Source organism: Cygnus olor, chromosome 3 (assembly GCF_009769625.2).
Source record: "Cygnus olor isolate bCygOlo1 chromosome 3, bCygOlo1.pri.v2, whole genome shotgun sequence".
Classification (NCBI taxonomy): Eukaryota; Metazoa; Chordata; class Aves; order Anseriformes; family Anatidae; genus Cygnus; species Cygnus olor.
The window spans coordinates 1,696,586-1,719,320 of record NC_049171.1 but is presented as its reverse complement, the minus strand read 5'-3'; the positions used below and the strand labels follow the sequence as shown (position 1 = coordinate 1,719,320).

General features: G+C 54.4%; 1 protein-coding gene across 7 annotated transcripts in view; it reads left to right on the top strand.

Moving 5' to 3' along the window:
- Positions 1-22,735, top strand: part of NCOA1 (nuclear receptor coactivator 1) — a 165,954-nt gene that overhangs the window by 69,319 nt on the left and 73,900 nt on the right. Inside the window, exon 1 of one of the 7 annotated variants that reach the window (XM_040552306.1) lies at positions 11,489-11,629. The exons of 5 other annotated variants lie outside the window; for them this stretch is intronic. The gene's annotated coding sequence lies outside the window, so the exon portion shown is untranslated. Of the gene's footprint in view, positions 1-11,488; positions 11,630-16,880; positions 17,023-22,735 lie in introns of those variants that run through there. One more of the 7 variants, XM_040552304.1, reaches the window with a different exon arrangement.

Genomic DNA, 22,735 nt, shown 5'->3' with positions numbered 1-22,735 from the left:
GGGTACGGGAATTAAGTTGGAGGAGGAAGGCGAATGGAAGCTGCTCCTCTCATGTCTAGGAAGCAGGGTGGAGGGTGCCCTGCTTTGGTGTTCAGGCACAACACCTGCTTTTCTGGATGTTTGATGGAAATGCATCTTGTGCCAGCTCACGTGTGAATCCTCGAGTCCCCTGAGACTGAATCCTCGAGTCCCCCAGGTCTTCGTGCACATCCCTGTAAGCTGGCTCGTGCTGGGGACAGCCCCACGGCTCGGAGCATCGACGCGGACCTGTCCGCAGGATCAAGGCCAGGCTAAAAATAAAACAAAACAAACTTACTAACATGTAGCATAAACGTGTCAAAAAAAGGAAGTACTGTAAAGTGGCTGGAAGCAAACCCCGGCTGAGCTAATTGGAAGCATTTATGAGCTTAGCCTAATTTCTCCGGTATGATTTCTCCCTCTGTTTTGGGCACGAGAGGCGTGGTGTTGATGCGGAAACCGAAGACGTGCTGTTTGGGAGTGCCACAGAAATTGATGTACACGCATAATATTTGGTTAGGATGTGAAGTCTTTGCGGTACAGCGGCTCCTCGGGAGCCATTAACAAATTTTGGAGGAAGGACTTATTTTTTTTAATGGAACAGTAAGCACCTGGAAATAGAAAAGCTCTTAAAAATGTGGTTAGATTTGAGTGTGGCTTTACGTACCAGCTCGCTTTTGGTTTCAGTTTCTGAGGCTCCCAGGAAACACGATATTTTTGGACTTTAACATTAAAGCAATAGCTAGAAAACGATTTCGGCAGTCTGCGCAGAAGCCGGCGAACAAGAGGAGCGTTTCTCGCCGTGCCGTGCTCCAGTTGCTACCAAAAGCAACGATTTCTGTGCAGACTTTGAAATGCGTGGCTTTTAACTCGCAGCCTTCAAAATCGAGCTATTTGGGGAACCTTTTGTGAAAAAGCAAAAAGCAAATTCTAGAAATCTCCGTGTGCCCGGGAGGACTTGTGTTCGGGGAGCCTCAGGCAGATGAGCAATGGGAATTTGTTCTCGCCTTGGAAGCGCTGGGCTTTACCCAGATGTGTAGCTCGGGGGAGATGGGCTTGCGGGGAGATTTTGTGTAGGTTTTGGCCGTGCTGCCTTCATGCCCGTGCCGGGTTTCGGTGGTAAAAATTACAGACTGGCTTCTCTGCGGGGACGGTGTCTGCCCCTCCCTGAAGCAGGAGGCATCGGGATAAAGCCGGCGGTGGGTTCCCAGGGAATGCTTGGCCGTAGGTAATGTTGGGCTTCTTTGGGCAAACAAAACCACGCCGAGCAGCGTGGCTGTCACTGCACTGAGATCTTCCTGGTCCTTATCACCCGAAGCAGTTTGCACTCGCGGTCGCCAATTTCCAGCACCACCTCGTGCGATCCCGAGTGTGTTGCTCGCTCCCGCCCCTGCAGATGCAGTTGTAATAATCTCTGCAACGTGAAACCCGGAGGCTTTCAAGTCTCTGTTGTTTTGACTGTGTGATTGCAAAGGGCATTTTTAGGGACGGGTGTTCACAATCCGGGAAGCACACGGACGCTGAGGAATGCCGCCAAGGTCACGGTGCTGAGCACAGCACCTCCCTCCCCGGCGCTGCTCCCCCGTACCCCCACCCATGACCAGTCCTTTTAGGGCTGAAATCACGGCCCCAGCCTCTCGTCCCGAGCTCTGGAGAAGCCCCAGAGCTGTGGATGGCCACGGGGGCACCTCGCCTACACCCCGTCTTCTCGGCACGCTCGGGCCCGGAGGGATCTTGCTCAGCCCGGGGAAAATGTGACAGGACTTGCTCTGCGAGTGCGTGCGGCGAGCAGGGGGAATATCGGGTTCTGGAGAGTTTAACTTGCAGGCAATAAATATATATAATAAATACGCGGGTCGCTGTCATTGGGGGGGAGCACGGAGGAGCCCGGAGCATGGCGTTGACCTCCCCAGGAGACGCTTCCCCACCGGTTCTTGCAGCCGTGGAGAGCCCTGCACGCCGCGGGCTGCGGGAGATGTCGGCCACAGGTTTCTCCCCGCCGCTGCCCTGGTTGCAATGTTTCAGCTCGTGTGGCCTGGACGTGATTCCCCGTGCTCACGGGCACCGTGGTGCAAGGCTGCTGCGCGCCAAGAGCGGGGACAGAGCTCCTCAACCTGGGGTTTCCTTCCTGCGCCTTCGCAGCCGCCGCTCATCAGCTCCTCTGCACCTGGGGCTTAATCCGTCCGTAGCAAAACCAGCCTCCTGCGGCCGAAAGATGCTTCCCCTCCCTAAATCCCCCAGGACTTCGCTGCGTGCCGGGAGGTGTCCCTGGGAGCACCGAGTCTCGGCGCTGCGGGTGCAGGACCCCTCGTCTCACCCCGAGCCGAGGGTGCTGAGCTGCTCCCCTGCCTCGTTTCATTCACGAGAGATGCTCGCTCCTTCCCACACACGCTCGCATGCTTTTTTGGTGAGTCCCTTGTCTGGGACGAGATGTGGTTTCCCCATAAGTCGTGTGCGGTCACGTCACCTGCCTTTAGTTCGTGTTACATCAGCTGAAAGCGCTGCTTTGTGTCGTCTGGGGATCGGCGAACCATTTACGCCCGCTCGTTTCCTCAGACCGAGACCTGTCGCGCATTCGGTGGCACGGCGGACCCAGGGGACAGCCAAAACCCCAAATCTGGCCCGTTTTCTTCCTGGGAGCAGGGCCTGCACCGTGCTGCTCTTCAGCACCAGCAGAAGCTCACAGCAGCACAGCACCGTGGATTGTAAAATCATCGCCGGCTTCATGGATCAGGCTTCAGGTTTTTAATTTCGCTGCATAAATACGATGTGCAGGTGCTGCTGAAATGCCACCTGATGGAGGTCTGGAGATCCTAGATCCTGGGCTGGCTGGGGCTGGGCGCACCCCTGGGTGCCCCTGTCCCCCCCTGCCCCAGCAGGGTGCCCAGCCCCACGTCCCCGGGCTCGGGGAGCTCTGCAAGGAGCAGCCCCCTGTGCCAGGGGTGGCTTTGGTGGGAGGTGAGGTTCTCCTTCAGACCTCCTCGTGGCCTCGTTGGTGCTTGGAAGGGGAGGAAGGAGAAAAAGCTTCCGTCTCAGAAGCGTTTGTACGCAAATTGCAGCGTTGATATTCTCATTAGCTTTACGATCTGCTCGATTTTGGATACCTCCTCGCACCCATTGCTTGCTGCTGCACCACAGCTTGTAGGGAAAAAGGCTTCTTTTATCTTCTTGCAGGAGACCGCCAGGACTTTCTGCGCTCAACGCACTGCTTTTCAGAGTTGAGACCAAATTATTTCCTCGTTTGCTTTGGGACAATCGTTACAAACAGGGACGCAGCGAGCTGGGTGCTGGAGGTGGTTCCCCTGCCCCATCTCCCGAGCAGCTCCGTGCCCTTCGAGGGCAGGGGGCTTGGAAAAACCAGCAGCCACCCCTGGTTCGGGGCTGTGCCGAGCAGCACGGTTCCTCCCAGCTCCTGCTGGGGCCATCGACCCGCCACAGCCGCTTGGCCCCGTGCTCCTGCGTGCCCTCGTTCCGTGCTGCCCGGGGTGGGGGGGATGCAGAAAATGGGCAGGGTTTTTTTTTATTTCGGTGCGCGGAGGAAAGGATGAAGCTTGCGTGTGTTCGAACCTTTCGGAAGGTAATTAGGTTGCGATCCCCAAGGGTTAAGGTTTTCAAGATTTCCTGCGAGTTTTGTCCCTCCTTGCACGTGCCTGCTTGCCTTCTTCAGCAGCCTCTTCCGTAGCGCAGCTATTTTATCAAATTGCTGTGCCGGCAGCGTATAATTTTGCTCTAACTGCTGCTGATGGCAGCGCAGGGATGAGCACTGGCGCACATATTTTCCTTTTTAAAATAATTCATAAAAGGCCAGGCTGGCTTCTTTGGGGTGACGGATGGGTATAAAATCACAGAATCTGGAATAATTTGGGTTTTCGGGGACCTTAAAGCCCACCCAGCCCCAACCCCTTGCCGTGGGGACTGGGGTCATCATATTCCCCGGCGCAGACCCATGTGGGGTCCCAGTGGTCTGGAGACACGATAAAAGATCTGTGAGCTTCCAGCTGGGGATCTTGAGAGCAGCACCGGCATCAACAAGTCCCTCGCCTTCCCTCCGTGCCTACTTGGGGAAGCAGTTTTCCTGGAGGGGGAAGGGGGAAGGAGGTCACCGTACAGGTCCATCTCCGACACGGCCCCTACCACCAAGCCTTAATCCCAAACCTGCCTTTTTTTTAACTATTGTTATTATTTATTTTTTTTTTTGCATTTTCCTGGTACAAATCCTGTTGGGTTCTGAGGGCCGCGTCCCGCGGGCACAGCTGGCTCCCAATTAAGCCTGGTTACCTAAGCCGGTACAATTAGATAAGGATAACAAAGGCAAAACATTTTTCCGAAGCGAGGCTGAACCCAGGGTGTCTCCTGATTGTTTTCTCTTGTCACGTAATTGAACCCTCAGGACCTCGCTGCTCCGTGGCGGGGGGGAGTTATTTTCATAACTCGTTTGTAATTATGCCTGTCGTGGAACCTCTTATGAGGCATTAAAACGAAAACATGGCGAGCGGCGAGGCATCGGTCCCTTCCCTGAGAAGGGAGGGTCTGCTCGTAGCATGCTGCTTCCGACTGCTTTTGGGGCCAGAAAGTGCCCCAAAATGTGTGTCACGGCGTGGTCCTGGTGCTGGAGGAGCCCCGCGGGGAGCCCGCCTCAGGGGGCTGCCCTGCTTCACCTGGGGGGGGCCCTGCACCGTCTGTCTGCAGGCATCCGGGGTGTACAGACACGTATACGTTCTGTACTACTTATATTATGTGATGTGATGCTATATGTTATACTTCATAGCATATATATTGTTAAGTATATAGTATATATTACATATAACATGTATAATATATATAAAACATGTAATATATAACATATAACATGTAATATATAATATATAACATGTAATATATAATATGTAATATATAATTATTTTCAGTACCAGCTGGGCCAGCAAACAAATCACTCATTTCTGAAGGTTAAACACGCTTACCAGTGTTAAAATTACCTTTTTCCTTCTTATTATATATTATGATATAATACAATAATATATAATAATATATAACAATATAATAATATATAACAATATAACGATATAATAATATAATGTAATATAACTAGACTATTATAACATATATATATATATGTATAAAAATATGTCTCATATAATATATATACCATATAATATATATATATACCATCCCTGGAGGTATTCAGAAGACATGTAGATGTGGTGCTTAGGGACGTGGTTCAGTGGCAGACTTGGCAGTGCCGGGTTAACTGTTGGACTTGATGATCTTGGAGGTCTTTGCCAACCTAAATCGTAGAATCCTGGAATGGTTTGGGTTGGAAGGGACCTCAAAGCCCCCCCAGTTCCAACCCCCTGCCACAGCAGGGATGCCGCCCACCAGATCAGGTTGCCCAGGGCCTCGTCCAGCCTGGCCTTGAACACCTCCAGGGATGGGGCATCCACAGCTTCTCCGGGCAACCTGTGCCAGTGCCCCACCGCCCTCTGAGGGAAGAATTTCCTCCTAATATCTCATCTCTATCTCCCCTCTTGTAGTTTATAACCATTAAATGATTCTGAGTCTATTCTATATAAAGGTATATAACACAAATATATATAATATGAATACATGTGCATAATAAGACATACACGCATTATGTAGTGCAGTGGCTCTTGCTACCAGCTCGGGGAACGCCTCCATGTCTTTGCACGAAGAGGAACCAAAACTGAGCCCCAGTCTTTGTGCCCACCCCCGCCCCGTGCCACACATCGGGTTTGTCCTCACAGGGACTGAGGGTTCAGTCCCCTCGCAGGGACTGAACAAAAGCGAAGGCTTTTTGTCGGTCTGGGTCTGAGCTTCCTCCTGCATCCTCCCGCACGGCGAGCCTGTACTGGGCACGGTGAGAGGAGGAAGTTTGCTGCTGCCTGTGGTTTTGCAGCCGTGCCCCGATTTGTAAAATTCCGGCTTCGCCTTTGGATTCTTCGGTGGCTGCTCCGAACTGGTGGGGGTCTGCTGTGGGCGGAAAACATTTGGCACGGGTGTTTTAGGGATTTAGGGGGTAGAAGCCTGCTGTGGTATTTCCCCCCCCCCCCCCCCCCCCCCCCGAAGTTTGCACTTCTTTCTTCGTGCTGCTGAATATCAAGACTGCACCACTGCGGAGTTTATAACACACGCCATCCGTTCGGAAGAACATCTTTTGTTTTTGTCGCTTAGCAATTCCAGGCTGAGCTTCCATTTCGGCAGCGAAATTCACCCTTCCCTTACCCAGAGCTCGGGGAGCTTTTTTGCAGCAGCAGCCGTGTTTCCTGGCCGAGAAGGTACCGCGAGCTGCCTCCGTGTACGTAACGTGTGCGCGCGCGCGCTCGGCTCTCCCGGGGCGTGGATGAAACGGTGCCCAGGTGTGCCACACCTGGCCCGGGGGGAGCTCCTGGAGAGAAATGGAAACTCTTGGAGGTCCTGGCTGAAATCCGGAGGAGGTGGCATCGCTCGGGGTGTTGGCGGTGGCTGTCCCCGCGGTGCGTCCTCGGGTTTGTCCTTTGTCCCCAAGGAGCCTTCCAGAGCGGGACCCCAAAGCCTCCAGGTGGACGCGCGCAGAGGGATTCGCAGCTGCAGATTTTGGGTGGATAGAAGGAAGATGGTAATTTTAGCCCTGGTAAGCATGTTTAACAGTCAGCAAAGAGCCATTTGTTTGCTGGCCCAGCTGGTGCTGAAAATAAGCGGCAGCCTGTTCCCTAGTAACTTGGATTTCACTTCATTTGTCGCAGCGCCCTGTAACGCCGGTCCCAGGTACGTGCACCCCATGGGGACGCCGAGGTCCCTTCCCTTTCAGGAGAGGGCTCAGGACTTTTTGGCTGGGACTTTGAACCCCAAACCTGTCCTGAGCTGCTTATTCCACGCTTTGCTCGTGGCCCCGAACCCCACAGCCCCTTGCACCCGGGTGTTGGCGTCTTCGTGTCTGCCCACCCCGAGCACCTCGTGCTGCCGCAGGGACCCCAGCTGGGTGCAAAGGATGCGGGAAGTTGATGAGAAAGGATGAGAAAGTTTGGGCTGAATTTTGTTCTGCCACCGATTTCTTCCTTAATAAAGCCAGCCTGTGGGCTGGGATGGATTTGGGGACTTCAGGCAGTGCGTTTGTGTCTCGGGGCTGGTAGCACGGGGGCTGGGAAAAGCATCTTGCTCACGACTGTGGCTGGCATGCCTGAAAGAACGCGACACGCTTAATTAAGTTCAGTTTTTATTTAGAGTTTGCTCTTTTGGATTGGAGTAAATAGAAACATTAAGTGCTGACAGTTGCTGAAACCAGACGTTTACCATGAGCTTCATTTCCTAGCTGCAGAAACAGAACCAGTAACCCCGTGAGGTCTTCAGCTCCTTGCAGCTTCTTTAAGTGATGGAGGGACACTGGGCTGGAAGATCCTGAATTTGCTGCCTTCAGCACGCACGCAGGCGTGAGCCCACGTCTTATTTCCGTGGCTTTTAAAAGAAAACAAAGCTATTTTGTCCCTGCTCTTCCATTCAGACCCTTACCTCGGATGCTCCTTGGGTGCCTCGTACCTGGAGCGGGCAGGGAACCTCCGTGGAGGTGGATGTCGAGGGATGTCGTTTTCCCTCCCTAACCTGGACACGGCACGCTCCAGGTCCCAGTGTGCTCTTTCTCCTCCTTTTAGCACCCATTTAAAGCAGATTTATGATCGCTGGGAGCAGAGAGCTCAGGGTTGCTGATGCTCGGGAGGGCTCTCAGCCACACGGGGACAATTTCAGGGCATTGAGAAGGGACCCGAGGACGTGTTGCTGGTTATCACGACACTTCAGATTTGCCTTTATATAAAAGATGGCATAAAAGAAAGCTAAATCCTGGCTCTGAGTACCCTGGCGAACCACCGTGGAGGGGTATTTGACAGAAGAACAGCTTTCACCTCTTTTTTAATTCATTTTCTTGAGTTGGAGGCTTGGTAAGCTCTCATGGAGCGGTGCCTGGGGATTCAGGTGGTGCCGGTGGGTTTGGAGGGTGGAAGGGCTGGGGCGGAAAGGTCACTGAAGTTAGAGTGGGACTTACCCTAGGTGAAAGGTTTGGAACCTTTTCGCTCAAAACCTGTGCTTGATTCAGGAGAAATCGTAAAAAGAACAAGCCGGGCCGTGCCCTGAGAGCTCAACGGAGCGATGGGTGAATTGCTGCGGGGCCTTGCCTTTTTCTAAATTATTTTATAGAGAACCATTCTCAGTGTCCAGTGTAGACTGGCGACTATTTTTGGGGAAAAAAAAGAAAGACGTTTCAGCAGTTAACCTGTATTTGGAGCCTGTCCTTAGCGGGGGTGGCTGCAGGTGAGTCCCAGCTGGGCCGGGGGCTGCGGCGGGGGATTCGCTTCCTCCGCTCCCTCGCTTCCTGCAGTCCTCGTAATCAATCTCCGCGCTCAGGAGGACGGGCAGGAAAATGAAAGTTGGGCTCCCCGCGACCGCTCCGTAGCTCCTGCAAATTCTTCTTTGTGTCCCAGAGCTTTTGTCTTATTTAACTCTGTGCTGGGAGCAGCGCTTTTCCGGAGCTCACCTCCCTTTTTTTACGGAGACGTTGCATCGGTCGAGTGTTTTTACGGAGACGTTTTATCGGGGTGCATCCAACTGCCCGGGCAAGGCTTGGGCTGCTCTATTCTGTATTTTACGGACGAGGAGATGGACTGAAAAACCTCCTTCCTTTCTGCAGCCTCGGGAATACGCGGGGTAGCCAGGACGCGATATAATGAAGACAAAATTTGTTGTTCCGCCCAGGTTAACAGCGATGTTCTCAGGCACTGCTCCGCTGCTGGAGAGGCAGATGCAGCTCTGACAAAGCCGTCTATTAATCATTCATTTAACACAGCAGCTGTAATCAAATTCATTGCTGGAGCCGGGCCATGCCAGAAAGGGTATTTTTGCTGCTGAAGTCATAAAAAAATGAACAGCTGAAGGGGTGGAATTTGTTGGTAAACTCTCGAAACTTACCATATTCTCATTTTTTTGGGATTTCTATTAGACGCTTACCCGTTCCTCCAAGGAAATGGGTGTTTTCCAGCAAAGGCAGCCAAAGGGTTAAGCAACAGCAGGAGAGATTCCAAGACTGCAAAGAGTAGAAAAACTGGAAATATCCCCTCTAAAAAAAAATAAAAAGCTTTGCTTTGAAATAATTCAATCAGAAACTCGATTTTTGAGCAGCTGGTCCAGGTTTAGTCTTCAGCGTAGTTTGTTCAAGGGTGTGGAGGAGGCAGGGTTTTCACCTGGGTGTTGGATTTTTGGGGGAATTTCATCTCTCTCGCATTTTTCTCCTTTCCCCTCGTGCTGTCTTTGTGCAGCTGGAGCCCAGAAGGTCCCTGCGGTCAGCGCTCGGGGCTTTATTTATGGCACCGGTCTTCGTGGCTGTAGCACCAAATATTTTTAATACCCCTCAGTGCTTTCCCCCCGCATCCTCTGCCATTCCTCTGTGCATTTTGTCATCTCTTCTCCTGGGCCACCCCAAGCCCAGGGTCCTGACGTGTCCGTAACAACATCCTACCTGCAAAGGATGCCCCCGGACGTGATGCCTTAAATAAGTTATTCCGCAGCGGTAGCTGTACAGGCTCTGAGTCCTCCAGGGCTTCCTCTCATGTCTATCTCGTGTTTTCCATCCTTTTTCCTCTATTTTTTAAAAAGTATTTGGGCTTTTCAGTTCCCTGGTAAACACAGCTGCGGTGGGTTCAGGTATTTTCTCCCTGGCTGCTGTTTTCTGGAGCTCTCCATCACGCGCCTTTCAAGTTTCTCCCTGAGGTTTCCTTCCTCCACGGCTTTCTGAGGCTTTCTCCCTCTGTTCTTCAGCGTCTGTCGCACGTCAGGGCAAGAAGTCCCATCGTGGCACCGATTCATCCGTGGGTTTGATGAAGGGAATTTGAAATCCGGGCTTCCTCCTCGAGCAGCACAGGGCAGGGGCAGGGGTGATGCTCCCAGCTCGGGGCGCCACAAATCACCCTTTCAGCTGGCACAGCGATGGCAAAACTGCAGCTTTTTGGCTCCGCATCAAAACAGCCATTTTGCGGCCCAAACATCTTAAGGTTCCTCTGTTTACTTTTGTTTACAGTTCGGTCAAATAACTTCCAGACCTCGGCCGTGTGGGCGACGTGACTCGCGGTGCGCAGACGCGGCGAGACCCTGTCCCTCCCGCGCCGCGGACCACCAGGGCACGCGTCCCCTTGGGGGAAGGCAGCAGGGTGACAGGAGTCTGCTGTTTCCCAGAGTGGGCAATTAGGAAATGAAAGGCTTGGTTTTCATCCTCGTGCTGCCTCGATTGCGAGGAGGATGCGCTGAGGACCGCTTCTGTCCAGGCACCCGGAGCGCATGCGGCCCAAATTTTAGCCAAACTGGTACTTGTCACCCTGGTCTTGTCCCACGCTCACCTGCTTGCAAGCCCAAGGTGAAATCTGGGGAGCCCTTTTTATAGAATCAGAGAACCACGGAATCAATCATGGGATGGTTTGGGCTGGTGGGGACCTTAAAGATCATTTTCTTCCAAGCCCCTGCCCTGGGCAGGGGACGCCTCCCACCGGAGCAGGCTGCCCAGAGCCCCCAGCAGTGGAATAAAAAAAGCTGCTTCTGCTCAGAGCAAAAATGCCCCGTGGTGTAGAGGAGCAAAATGTGGGTCTGCTGAGGGTTTTTGGTCATTTTGGTCGCATCGTAGCTTTTCCTCCCGTGGAACGGTAATTCCGTGTGCCGCGGGAGGCTGAGCTCGGCGGGGCACACGCAGCCGTGAGTTACAGGGATGCACATTAAAAACCTGTCTGAATTAAAAATTAAAAATAAAAAAGTAATTAAAAAAAAAAAGTAAAAAAAAAATAAATTGCAGGCAGTGAGTGTATTGCTTTTGATTTTTATTTTTGAAAATCAAACAGAAATCGGGCATTTTATTTTTTTCAAACGAGAGCCTGTAGGACCGTACCAGGTCCGCTTTTAATCCAAACCACGAGCATCATCGCTGCTTCCTTCCCCTCCCTCCTCCTCATCCCCCCGGGAGCCATCCGTGCGGTCACAGCCACCCGCCGGGTGCCCCCGGTGTCCCCCCCCCGGGGCGGCGCAGAGGAGCCCCCCACCAGGCTCCGGCAGCCCCGCGCGCGGGCGAGCGGCACCGCATGGGGCGAGCGCGGGCACGAGCCGGGCACCGCGCAGCCTTGCACGCCCGGCACACTCGGAGCAGGCAGGTAAGGGGCAGGGGGTTATCACCACCCGGCATCGCCGCCACCCTAAATTTTTGGGGGGCCGTGAGCGGGGCGGTGGCTGCGTAGGGGCGGCTGCAGCGCGCTCCCCGCCGCGCGAGCTCCCCGCCACCTCACTTCTTTCAGGCTTTTATGTAACGGCACGAAGAAAGGACGGGGTCCGGCTGCTGCCCGATGATATTTGCATTTTCCGAAGCTGCCTTCCCTCGGGCATTTTCTTTTTATCGATCGAACTTCGCCGAGACCGTTTCGGGTGCCGCGGCTCCCCGCCGGCGCGCGCCGTTCGCGGCGCTGAATAAAGCCGTGCACCTTGAGAATAATGTGCGAAGGAGAGAATTACGTGGTTCAGCGGTGACCTTGAAAATCAACGTGCAAATGTTTAAGCTGGAGAGATCTGGCAAGAATCCTCGCAGCGACTTGCAGAAGTAAGGACATTACTTGTTTTTTTTTTTTATTTTTTAAAAAAAAAAGAGAGTGTTCCTCGTTAAAAGGAAAAATGCTGATTGCTTAACATTTGTTAATCATTGATGGGAGAAGTAAAAGCAGCAGATGAAGTTAATGATTTCACATGTGTACGGGGGGAGGTTTGGGTTCTCCTTAGCAAAGCGTTGCACAATTTGCAGGAGCTCTTCCCCTTGCTGGAAGTTCCTGGGGGCTGTGTGGGGGCTTGGAACGCGTTTTTGTGCTTGAATTTCTCCTGGCCTTAAAGGCTTTGAAATATTTTTATTTATTTTTTCTTAAACAAACAGCTCTGTGGAGACAGATTTGAGGAGGCATTTAATGGCAGAGATGCACACCTGCTTTGGGGGAGCGCTCTGATTTTTACCACGTGTGTGCACGGCAAGGTTGGGCAACCTGAACTCGGGGCTGGGTCAGGAGCTCACGCGCTGCGCTCGGCAGCTCCTCGCCTCGCATCGGTGCCGTGCCGCGGCTCCAAGCCCTGCCGGTGCTACGGGGACTGTGCAAAAAGAGCAGGGGACAAGCCTGGGGTCCCCATCCCCTGCCGAAACAACCGGCTGTGGCGGTGCCGAAGGCTAAATTGTCGCCGGAGGCACTGCTGCACCCCTCCTGCGTGGCAGCGGCAAATTTACTGTTTCCAGACCTGGCTCTGTCTTTTTTTCCCCCAGTTGTTTTGTCTCTGTTGCCATCGGTGCCCCACTAAGCAGCCCGAAAATAACGTCCAGGCGTTGGCAGCGCGATGCTGCTCCTCAGCCTCGCATCACCCCTGGGCTTTCATAGCGCTTTTGTTTGCCTTTTTCCTTCCCCGTGTTATCTGTATAGGTCTTAAATAGGGCACCCTCGCACTAAAAGAACCTCTTTTTCATGAAAAACTTAGGATCCACCCAGTCCCATCCTGGGGCTCACCAGGGTTTACCCTCTGCTTTGTGTCTCCCAGCCTGGGCACCCCGGCACGCTGCAGGTGGGTCCGTGCTGGTGCCTCAGTGACCCGATAATCCGGGTGCCATCAGCCTCTGCCCTATTTCCAGCCCTGCCTCTGCTGCCTCTTCCTCCTGGCACTTCCACACCCGGCGTTCCCACTCCCACAGTCAGACCAGTCCGAATGTTAGTGGTTCTCTGCAGTTCGGAGAGTTCCCTGGCCCTGGGTATGGAACTGACGACACGGCTTTGTGTCCCCGAGCGTGTGACCTTCAGCTCTGCTGCTCGGGGAGGGCACCCCGGCCTTGGGTGGTCCTGCCTGCGAGGTGGGCAGGGGCTGTGGCATCGTAATAGGCTCTGCATGGGGTTAGAGAGGATGTGGGATTCGCACCGGTGCCGGCTGGGTAACCTACGGGAAGAGCCAGGCACGTTCATCGTGGTGAGACCCGTGCTCGCAGTGAGGTTGCCAACCACGCCGGCACTGAGCGTGGTAGCTCCAGACAGAAATACGGGGCTTTAAAACGTGCCAGCTCCCCGTGCTCTGGGTTTTCTGGTGGTGACGGGACATTGTAGGGCAGCCTTCGTGCGGGGGGGGTCGGTAATCAGGCAGCGGTAGCTCCTGGCACACGGAGGGTGCCCGCGGTGTCGGCTCAGGCTCTGCTGGGTGTCCTCAGAGACCTTTTTGGGGCCGTGCCCATGGCACCGGGGGGCTCTGAGCTCCCTGCCAGCCCAAACCTCTCAGAGATTCTGTAATTCTGTAGATATGACAAGCAGCACTGAATTCCTTACATGAAAAGCAGGCGGGTGCCTGCTTGCAGGATCAGAAATGTTTTAAAAACGGGCTCTTTGCTCCAAGTCAATACCAAGGAAGAGGAAGAAGCGCAAGGAGCTTTTGCACCATCGCGGCTGCTCCCAGAGCGACAGCAGGGAGGCGAAGCTGGGAGCTGCGCGCTTCCTAACAACTTGTCAGACTTTTAAAATTTTCACACCCCGTACCGTGGGCATGTTCGTTGCTTAATTAGCCTGACTTTCATTATCCTCCCTGGCAAAAAGCGTCGGGATCCAAAGGTTGTTCGAAGGGCACGAAGTGATGCAATTACTCCTGCTCCTTTTTACCTCTCCTAACAGGCTGGTCTCTCTGACACCGTCCTCCGGGGAACGCGGTGCTAAAACGTCCCCTGCTACCTTCCTTTCGCTAATGGTTGTTGTCCTCCTGCTGCTGGCGGAGGCGTTTGTTGCGCTGCCGAGCGCGGCGGTCGTGTAAGCACCGTAATTGTCACGGCCGCGCACCTGGAGCGTGGTTAGGAGCGCAGCCGCGGAGGTGAAAATAAATGCAATTTCCAGCGGTGCCGCTCCTTGTGGCAAATTGTGGCTGGGTACGAGGCTCGCTCCCTTCCCCGGGCGCTGCTTTGCCACCCTGGGGCTTCGTTAGCGAGCGGTGCTCGGCGCCGCTGGGTCCCTCCTGGTCCCCGCGCAGCCCCAGCCCTCCAGGCGCCGCCGCAGCCGCGCTTCTCCCTCTTTACGCCTGCTGAAAATGAAGATCTCTACAGCCAGCAGGGCTGCAGACGAGGGGATTGGCTGGAAACCGTAATTATCAAGACTGCTTTTAATTAAATGCGGAGCTTCGACCGTGAAAGTAAAATCTTGGGGATGCGAGGCGCTGCGGACGGCGTGCCTCCCGGAGAGGGTGGCTGGGAGCGGTGAGCGCGGCGCCGGGCCGGATCCCTGGCACATGAGCTGCTGCTGGGCTCCGTCGTGGTGCTCAGCACGCCGTCAGGGGCTGCACCCCGTCTCCGAGCTGCGCGAAGCAGCCCGGCCTTCTCGCTGCGTTTCGGCTGCACAAGGTAGGCTCGAAAAGTTTGTCCTCTCTTGCACGATTTCAGCAAGACACCGTAAAAGCGGGGGATGCAGAGCGACGGTGCTGGCCGCCTTCCTTCTCAGCTCCCAGCTTCCCAAACAGGGAAGGATCGAGCTCCAGACCAAGGGCGGGCTGCGTCTCGATGGGGAATTTCCTCTTTTCGGACACGCTGGGCGAGACGAGAGGTACAGCGCCTTCCTGTGCCTTGCCTTCGGCTCCTGAGCTAGCCAGGTAGCTGTCAGCTGCCTTTGTGATCCATCCCCGTGTCGATTTTATCTCTGCTGCTCCGTGGATCCTGGCTGGGATTAGCACATCCGTACAGAAGGGGGAGGAACGTGTTGCGTGCGTGTATTTTGTAATTTAATGTGAATTAACTGCTATGGGATGCTGTGCGTGTGAGCCGCCCGGTCTGCGTGCAGCGGTGCCGGGGCACCCGCTGGCCGTAGCCGTGTCTCTGCTGGCACCTAGCTGGCGGAGTTTTGCCTTCGGATGCTGTGATCTGCACTGGTGTTTTTCACCACTGGCGTCCCTACCCATGGCAGTAATGCTTCAGTTAATTGATTTTTGCCTGCATCGGTGCAGGGTGGCAGAACAAGCACCCGTCCGTCTGCTCGGGCGGCTCCTGGAGCTGATCCCCGCGGTGGCGCGGGCTGAGTTTTGTCGGGGCTGCTGTTACCCACCTGGAGGGACATTTACCGAAGGGCAACCGGGCTTGTGGTCGGGCTTCCCCCTGGTGTTGCCCCTCTGCTTTTTAAGGGCTGGAAAGCGTCTTTGAAAAGCACTGCCTGGCGCTGCAGAGGGAGCGTTTGGGGAAGCTGCAAGTCCTGGAGGCAAACAGGCTGCGGGGCTGTGCCCAAAGTCACGGAGCGACTTCGAAGCACGGGCAGAAGAGGTGTCCGGGGAGGATTAGGGAAACGGAGCAGGTGTAGGGCGTAGCGCCGCTGCTCTGATGCTCTCCAAGTCATTCTGCGCCACGCTGCCTACTCCCTGCCCTATTAAATCATTCACGGGGCGGACGGATGGATGGAAGGAAGGAGCTGGAAGCAGGGCTGGAAGCTGGAGGGAAGCGCTGGTGTCGCTCACAGAACCCGTAGGGTGCCCTGGGCGAGCGGGGCCACGTCCAGCAAGCACCCAGGCAAGATCCTCGCGGCTCCCAGATCTGCCGCTGCCATCTACCTGGTCAGTAGGGGTGGAAAATGAGCCGGTCTTGGCTGAAACCGGGAGGAGCAGGGGGAGCATCCCGCTGGGCAGCGGCTTCAGAGGAGGAAGCGGCAGCAAACGGAGACGGGCGCGGGGATGGGATGCTGCCCGCCTGCTGCCGAGATGCGCTCAAGCACCAGATGGCTTCCAAAAATAGCGAGTCCAACAGTTCGTGGGCACTTCAATGTAAAATAGGGGTAACCTCTGCAAAGCTGCTGAAGTTCGTGGTGCCTTTCTTCCCCCTCCCTCCCCACACCGGGTTCCCTGCTGCCTTGTTTGCCTCTTAATTATATTGCAGCTCGCTGGGTTTGTAAGGACCTCAGGGCAGGGATCCTCCTGTTTTGGAGGTGTCTGCTGCAGCTGGGAGCGCTAGTAATAGAGGATTAATAATGATGTAACAAGCTCTGGCTTTGTCTCCCTCGTGCAGCACTGCTGCTGTTTTTTTTTTTTTCCCCTTTTCCTCCATATGGTTAGTTGAAAATATCAGCTGAGAGGAGAGGGAGGTGTTCGGAGATCCAAGCCTTACACAAAGGAAGATAGCTGAGGGTGGGGAAAAAAAATAAATCCGCGCTTTTGGAGCGGTATCCCCGCTGGTGTGTCCACTTCTTCTCTCCCCAGCCTTGCGTTTCATCCCTCCTCAGTCTGCTTTGGCTTCCCCTGTGTCGTGATAGCTGCTGACCTGCAAAGCTCACAGGCGGAGGAAGCACCTCGGGGGGCTTGCAGGGGAGCGGGGGGACCTCTGCCTCCAGCCTGGCCCGAGGACATCACCCGGGGCTGGTAAACGGAGGCTTCGTGGAGACCTACCCACGTCCTGCAAACGCAGAAGTGAATTGGGCAGAAATCCAGAGCCCCGTCGCCGTTTCGGTGGTAGCGGCAGGAAGGCAGCAGTCGTGCTCTGCCCGCAGAGCTGAATCGCTGAGCCCGACTCGAGCGTTCTCCTCCTCCCGAGGCAGGTCCTGGCCTGCCCGTGCCCTCCGACACACCGCTGCGCGGCCCCCGGCGCATTCTCCGAGCGCTTCGCAAACTCCTCCGGGCGGCTGCTGCCGCTTGCTCCCCGCCGAGCCTCGTGCGATGGATCCCCGGCCGTGCCCGGGCCCTCCAGGTATTGCTCTAAAGCAAACAGAAGCCGAGCCGCCTCCTAATTTGTGAACTGTTGTTGCTCGCTCTTCCGCGAGTTTCTAGAAACCCCTTTCTTTTTGTACTCCACCTACTTAGAGATGCCTGAATATTTGTAATAAGCGAGAGCAAGCAGCTACGCTCCCGAGACTTGCTCGGGCATTTTCCTGCTCCGCCGCAGCTCCCGGCTCGCCTGCCTGGGGAGCAGCAGGGCTGCGGCGGGGGGACCGCGCCATGCTCGCTCGGGAGCGCCGCGCCGGGCTCAAGGTAACGAGATCCTGGCTCCGCGGGCAGGGCTCAGCCTCGTGCGGGTCGCGGGGTGGAGGTGGCCGGGGCCTCATCCTGCCCCCCGTGGAGGTGGAGGCCTCTCGGTGCTGGCCCTGCAGCCGGGGGGGTTTCTGCTGCGGCACAAGGTGGGGTTGGGGCGGTCGATTTCTGGAGCAGATCGTTCCGTGGTTGCTTTCACAGAAGTGGAAATAAACCTTCGGTTGTCTTCTTCCCAAAGCAGGATCCCTCTCCGATTAGTCTAACCGGTCCTTTACCTCTTCCACCACACTCCCTGGGAAATTCCTGGGCAATCTTGCTTTTCCCTGGTCAAGATTCATCAACCTGGCTCCTCTTGGTCTGAAAATCTCACCCTTTGCAGACCCGCAGAGGATGCGATGTGCGGTTCAGACCTGCTCAAATCGAGCCGCTTCTCCTTTTCCCCGGGGTTCGGTCAGGCTATACACACTTCGTTGTTTTAATCTTTCCCTTTTAAATCCCTTTAATCGCTTTGTCATCCGCCCTGCTCTTTTATGAGCAATTGTTGATATCGTTCTGCTGAGAAGGTGATCTCAGCTGTGCATAATTCTCTGTTTGGTTAGCTAATTATGCATAGATAGCTACTGATGCTGCCTCCAAACCTGAACCCTTCATTCTCCATGCTCTGCTGACCGTGTCCAAATAATCCACGAGTGCTGCCCTGCCACTGCTGCATTTGGCGTAAGTTCACATGTGATATCTTGCCACGGATTATCACCATCTCTGATTAACGTGAAGTGTTTAAAAACCCAACCGCAGCACCCCCAAATCCAGAGAGGTGCAGGATGAGCCCCTTGGGCAGCAGCTGGGGTTATCTCCCCCCGGGGCTATCGATCGGGGTTGCGTTTGGCTGGGTTTTGTTTTGTTTCCTGCCCGTATCCCTCAAGTCCCCGGGTTGCTTCATAATCAGTTTTTTGTTCTCGGGGATGGTTACAGCTCTTCCGAATCTCGTATTGTATGCAAATTTCGATAGCTCTCTGATCCCTAATTAAGTTATTAAATACAAGAAGGCTTAGCAGATATCCTGCGAGCACGCCGGCAGCTCCCTGCTAACGCCGCTGGGCGATTCGCCGGCTCCTCGGCGAGGGGCCGAGAGCTTTGCTGGCCGATGGGAGAGGGTCTGGTGCCCAAACCACCTCGAGCCATGTGAAGGGCTCAGCTCATCCCTGCCCAAAGCCCAAAGTGCAGCTCTGATGTGATATGGAGGCTGTCTGCACCTGCATTGCGCTCTGCTCGAGGCGGAGACGGAGCACGAGGCACCGCGCATCGCCTAGTCGCGCTGCTGCGGCTCGGGGACGTCGCTCTAACACCAGTAATCCAATTAGCCAGGCGTTCCTGCGCCTGGATCTTCAGCGCCTTCCACAAGGGTTCGGCTTTATTTTGAAGAGGCTGCTAATGCTTCATTTCTTAAGCTGCATTCTTCTTTGTGCGCGCTTTTATTTTTTTCAGTATCTCCCTCTACAGACTTTCGAAAGATTTACTTTGCGCAGAAAAGAAACCAAATTCACTGGCTTTATTTTTTTTTTATTATTATTCTGTCTCACTAATGGCTTCTCTCTATTTAAAAAGCTTCGGCACAGCACTTAGCTTGTCTTGCTGATATGGTTGGTTACATGAGGGTAGGACGTTAATAGCGAGGGTGAAGCGCTTGGTTGCTTTGATGGATTGTTTGCTTTGGTCGCGGGCAAATTAATGTTCGGGTGTAAGGTACTGGTGAGTGAAATTCTGCGCTGGGGCACCACTGGAGAGGGATGCTCCTCGCCGTGAGCATTGCCAGGTCCTTTGGAGAAAGCAAATAGAGGTTTCCGGCTTCTAAACGCAATGGGCAAAAAAATGTCTTTTCCAACAGGAATTTGTTTAAATACTCGGGATGCACTGATCAGGCAGGATGTAGCTCACGTCGCGCAGCTGAGCTGAAATCCCAAGTTCTGGACTCGCCAACAACCCAAGGGGCTACCCAAGGGCTACCCAAGGGGTGCCCAAGGGGTGCCCAGGTACAGGGAGGCGAACGCTTTGCTCCAAATGTGTGCCCGTGCCGCGTCGTGGTGGTAGCTGTAAAAGCAAGGGACCACCTCCGGGTCCCTCTGGTCCCCTCCTGCCCCAACAGGGCCACCCAGAGCTGTGTGCCCAGCCCCATGTCCAGGCGGCTTTGGGAGATCTCCGAATGTTAGTAACGCCTTTAAATCCTGCATTAATTGCCTGATGGAGTGGGCGAAACACGGATGTGTGGATGGGGTTAGGGTTGTCCCCGCTGGCCGTCGATGCAGGGGGTGAACGGCAGCAGGTTGGGCGCTGCCCATCGGTGGCGGTGGCCGTATCCTGGCTCGGTCTCGTGGCGCTGGTGGGAGCTGGTGTTTGCTGGGGGAGGAGGAGGTTGGCAGGAGATCACGTCGCAGCTTCCAGTCTGTAACTGGAGGAGGGAGGCAGAGGCACGCACGAATTCACCCGGTCCCGTCGCGACGTCCCTGTGGGAGTCGTGTCCCCGTGCTCCCGAGGGACCCTCCGGGCTGGGAGGCACAGGGACCTCTGTGCATCTCCACACCATCATCAGGGTTCTGAGTGTTGGTGTGGTACCAGAAGGATATCAATGGGTGGCTTTGGGATGGAGAATTGGGTCCAGAACCCACAGGGGTACTCCTGAAGCGTGGGGAAGGACTTGAGGGCGCAGATGGTTACCGCAGCTCCAGGTAGAGGCAGGCAAGGTGCTGTCCCAGGGGGACATTTGGCTTGAAGATTTTCTAAAGTTTGGCTTCAGCAATCAGAATCAGATTTTTTTCTTCTTCTTCTGTGGTTTAAAAAAAATGTGCATTTGTGCATTCTGTTATCTTCTAGCAAAATCTTAGAGATGACCAACACTGTGCTGCTTATCGCGGGCGGTTAAACCAGGATGATCTCCCCGCCTCCTCTGCTAATCCCGAGATAATGAGAGATCAGGCAGAATTTAACTAGTAATGCTAACTCGGATTTTGTAGAAGGCTAGTGATCAATGGGTTAAGAATATATTCTTTTATATTCTTATTTTTGGTGTGCTCGCTGCGGCTCGGTTAGCTTCGTGTTACACAAGCTCTTCGAGCTGGCGCCTTCCAGACTTCTTCCATGGCAGGCAGCCTGCAGCTCGCCTCTTTAGGAGCGGAGCTGTCGGTCAGGAATTTAGCATCACATCTAATAAAACTGATTAATTTATTCACAGGGAAGCCACAGCAGGCTTTTCAAACGAGCTCTGTAACGCACGCTTTTGTTTTGGTGAGCACAAAATTCTCTCCGGCGGATAAAATGTCATCGTTTTGGAGACGACGCGGGAAGAATTTTCCTCCGACTCCTGCTTTCCCTGAGCACACAGACTCCTGAGGCGTGGGACACGGAGGCTGTCCTCAGCCTCCTCAGCCTTTGGAGGACGTATGTTGGCTTGGCCACCTCCGCGAGCGAGGTGGCAGCAGGTGGCACCGTCTTGAGGCCCATCCAGTTGGGGAGCGCGTTGTGGCTGCTCCCCCAGAACGTCCCCGCTGCTTCTCGCCGTCCCTCTGGCTCTTAGAATATCCCGAGTTGGAAGGGACCCATAAGGATCATCGTTGATCCCGTAAGGATCCCATAAGGATCATCGTTGATCGTTGAAGATCCTTATGATCCTCTTGGCGTTGGACATCTGTTGATGATCCTCTTGGCGTTGGACATCTCGGTGTGGTTCTTCCCGGCTCTAGCAGGAGCCTGGCCGCTGAGCTCGGCAGGGCTGTGCCGAGATGGCAGCGGTGAGAGCTTCTCTGTTCCGTCGTTCTCCCCGGGGATGTGGCGTTGGTGGGAAAATTCACACCCCATTGAGACAAACGGGTGTCAGCTCCTCTCGGGGTTATGCCTTGCTCTGGTTCCTTTGGCCTGGCTGCCTTGCTCTGCTCTCTCCCAGAAAAGACTTCCCCGAAAAGACTTCCCCATCGAAGCTTTCCTCTTGCGCCGCTCCTTTTCCCCAAGTCCTCTCGCATTTTCACAGCTCCGGTTTGTGATCCTCCACACTTCGGCCTCCCTCTCCCAGAGGAACTGAACCTGGAGAGTCCTAGAGGAAAAAATAAACCCAAGAGGAGTCCCGCAGAGGGCTTAGCAGGAGCAGGCAGAGAAGGACAGTGGAAAGCAGAGGTCGTGGCTATTGGCAGCAGGCTGTCGGCAGGGATTTCTGTCATCTGGTGCCGGTGGCACCTGCGAGCGTGCTGCTGGTGGGGGACGGCAGGAGAACAGAGGGGAAGTCCGAAGTGTCTGAAAGCAGGGCACATGCGATCAAACGAAGCACATGCGATCAAACGGAGCAAAAGCAGAAGGGGAGAAGATGACGTTCCTGCAGGTGTGGCAGCCTCCTTTCGGCTTTCTTCAGAGGGCAGCTCCGAGGTTAGTCGTTAGATTTGAGGTCCAGCCCCCCAAAAACTCCACTTCTTAGCATCTCTGGTCTCGTTAGCGGCTGTGTTGTTGAGTCAGCAGATGGTGTCTGAGCCACCAGGCCCCTTGCGATGGCCAAAGCTCCTCTCGCAGACACGGAGGCACGGCTTAACGCCCTGCAGGCACTCCAGGAGCATCCCCCACCGGGGATGCTCCGCGCACGATGCCAAAGGACGCAGCAGGAACTCTTGGAGGGTTTCGCTGGGCTTACAGCCGAAGCTGGCCCTGATGAAGGCAGGCGTGGTAGGCATCAATTGCTGGGTTTCAAGGAGGAGTTTCGGTTTGTATCGCTGCAGCGTGAATGCTAATTAAATACGCTTTGTGCTCCAGAGGGCTGAGTGGCTTGGCAGCTGTCGGGGCTGCTGTTTGGCACCGTTCCTTCCCCAAAATATGTGCTTCTGATGCACGGGGGTGCTGGACAACCATCACTGGCACTACTTGGCTCTTATCAGGAGTGTTTGTCGGCAGCTGCAGGCCGGAGTTCCACTTTTAGCAACTTTAAGCATATAGCAAGGAACTGCCTCCCGTGTATTTCTGCTGAAAGTCTCCAATTTGTGATTGTGGGACGTTATCGCCGTTGCTGTAGCACAAGGGAGGCCCCAAATGGAAGCTGAAGCTTCTGTGCAAGCTGATTGCATTCACTCATTTTTGCTGCCGAGCCCTTGGCCATCATTCTTTAATGGATGCATCTGAGGTAGCTAAGGTATGGAAGTACAGAAACATTTAATGAGAAAATTAGGGGTGTGTGTATGTATGTGGGTATATATATGTGAATGAATCCTGCATATTTTGGATGGAAGGGACCAAATCCCCACTAGAAAAGGACCACAACCAACATGACATGGTCCCGGTAGGTTCGCAGAGCCATGGAGTCCGAATCCCCAGTTTGCTCCTCAAAAATCTAATTTTTTCCAGCTCCATCCTGCTCCTGGTGTCAAAGGTGCTGAGACCAGGGCAAGCTGAGGACTTGCAGCTCAGCCGCACCACTGGCCAAGTGCCTTTTCTGCTGGATGAGGCTCCCGTAACGTGTCCCAGCTCAGGATTTGTCCCTGCGTTGCTGCTTGCAAGTGATCGCGTAACCCAGGCGGGCTCACGGTGCTTCTTACAAAGCCGCATGTGCTTCCACCGCAGTTTAATTTGAGTTACATGAGAACCTGATGTATTTGTACGTTCTGCCAAATAATTTATTCTCCCCATAGAGAAAATTGTGTAATTGCAAAGTGTAATTCACAAACGTAATATGAAACTAAGTGTGTAA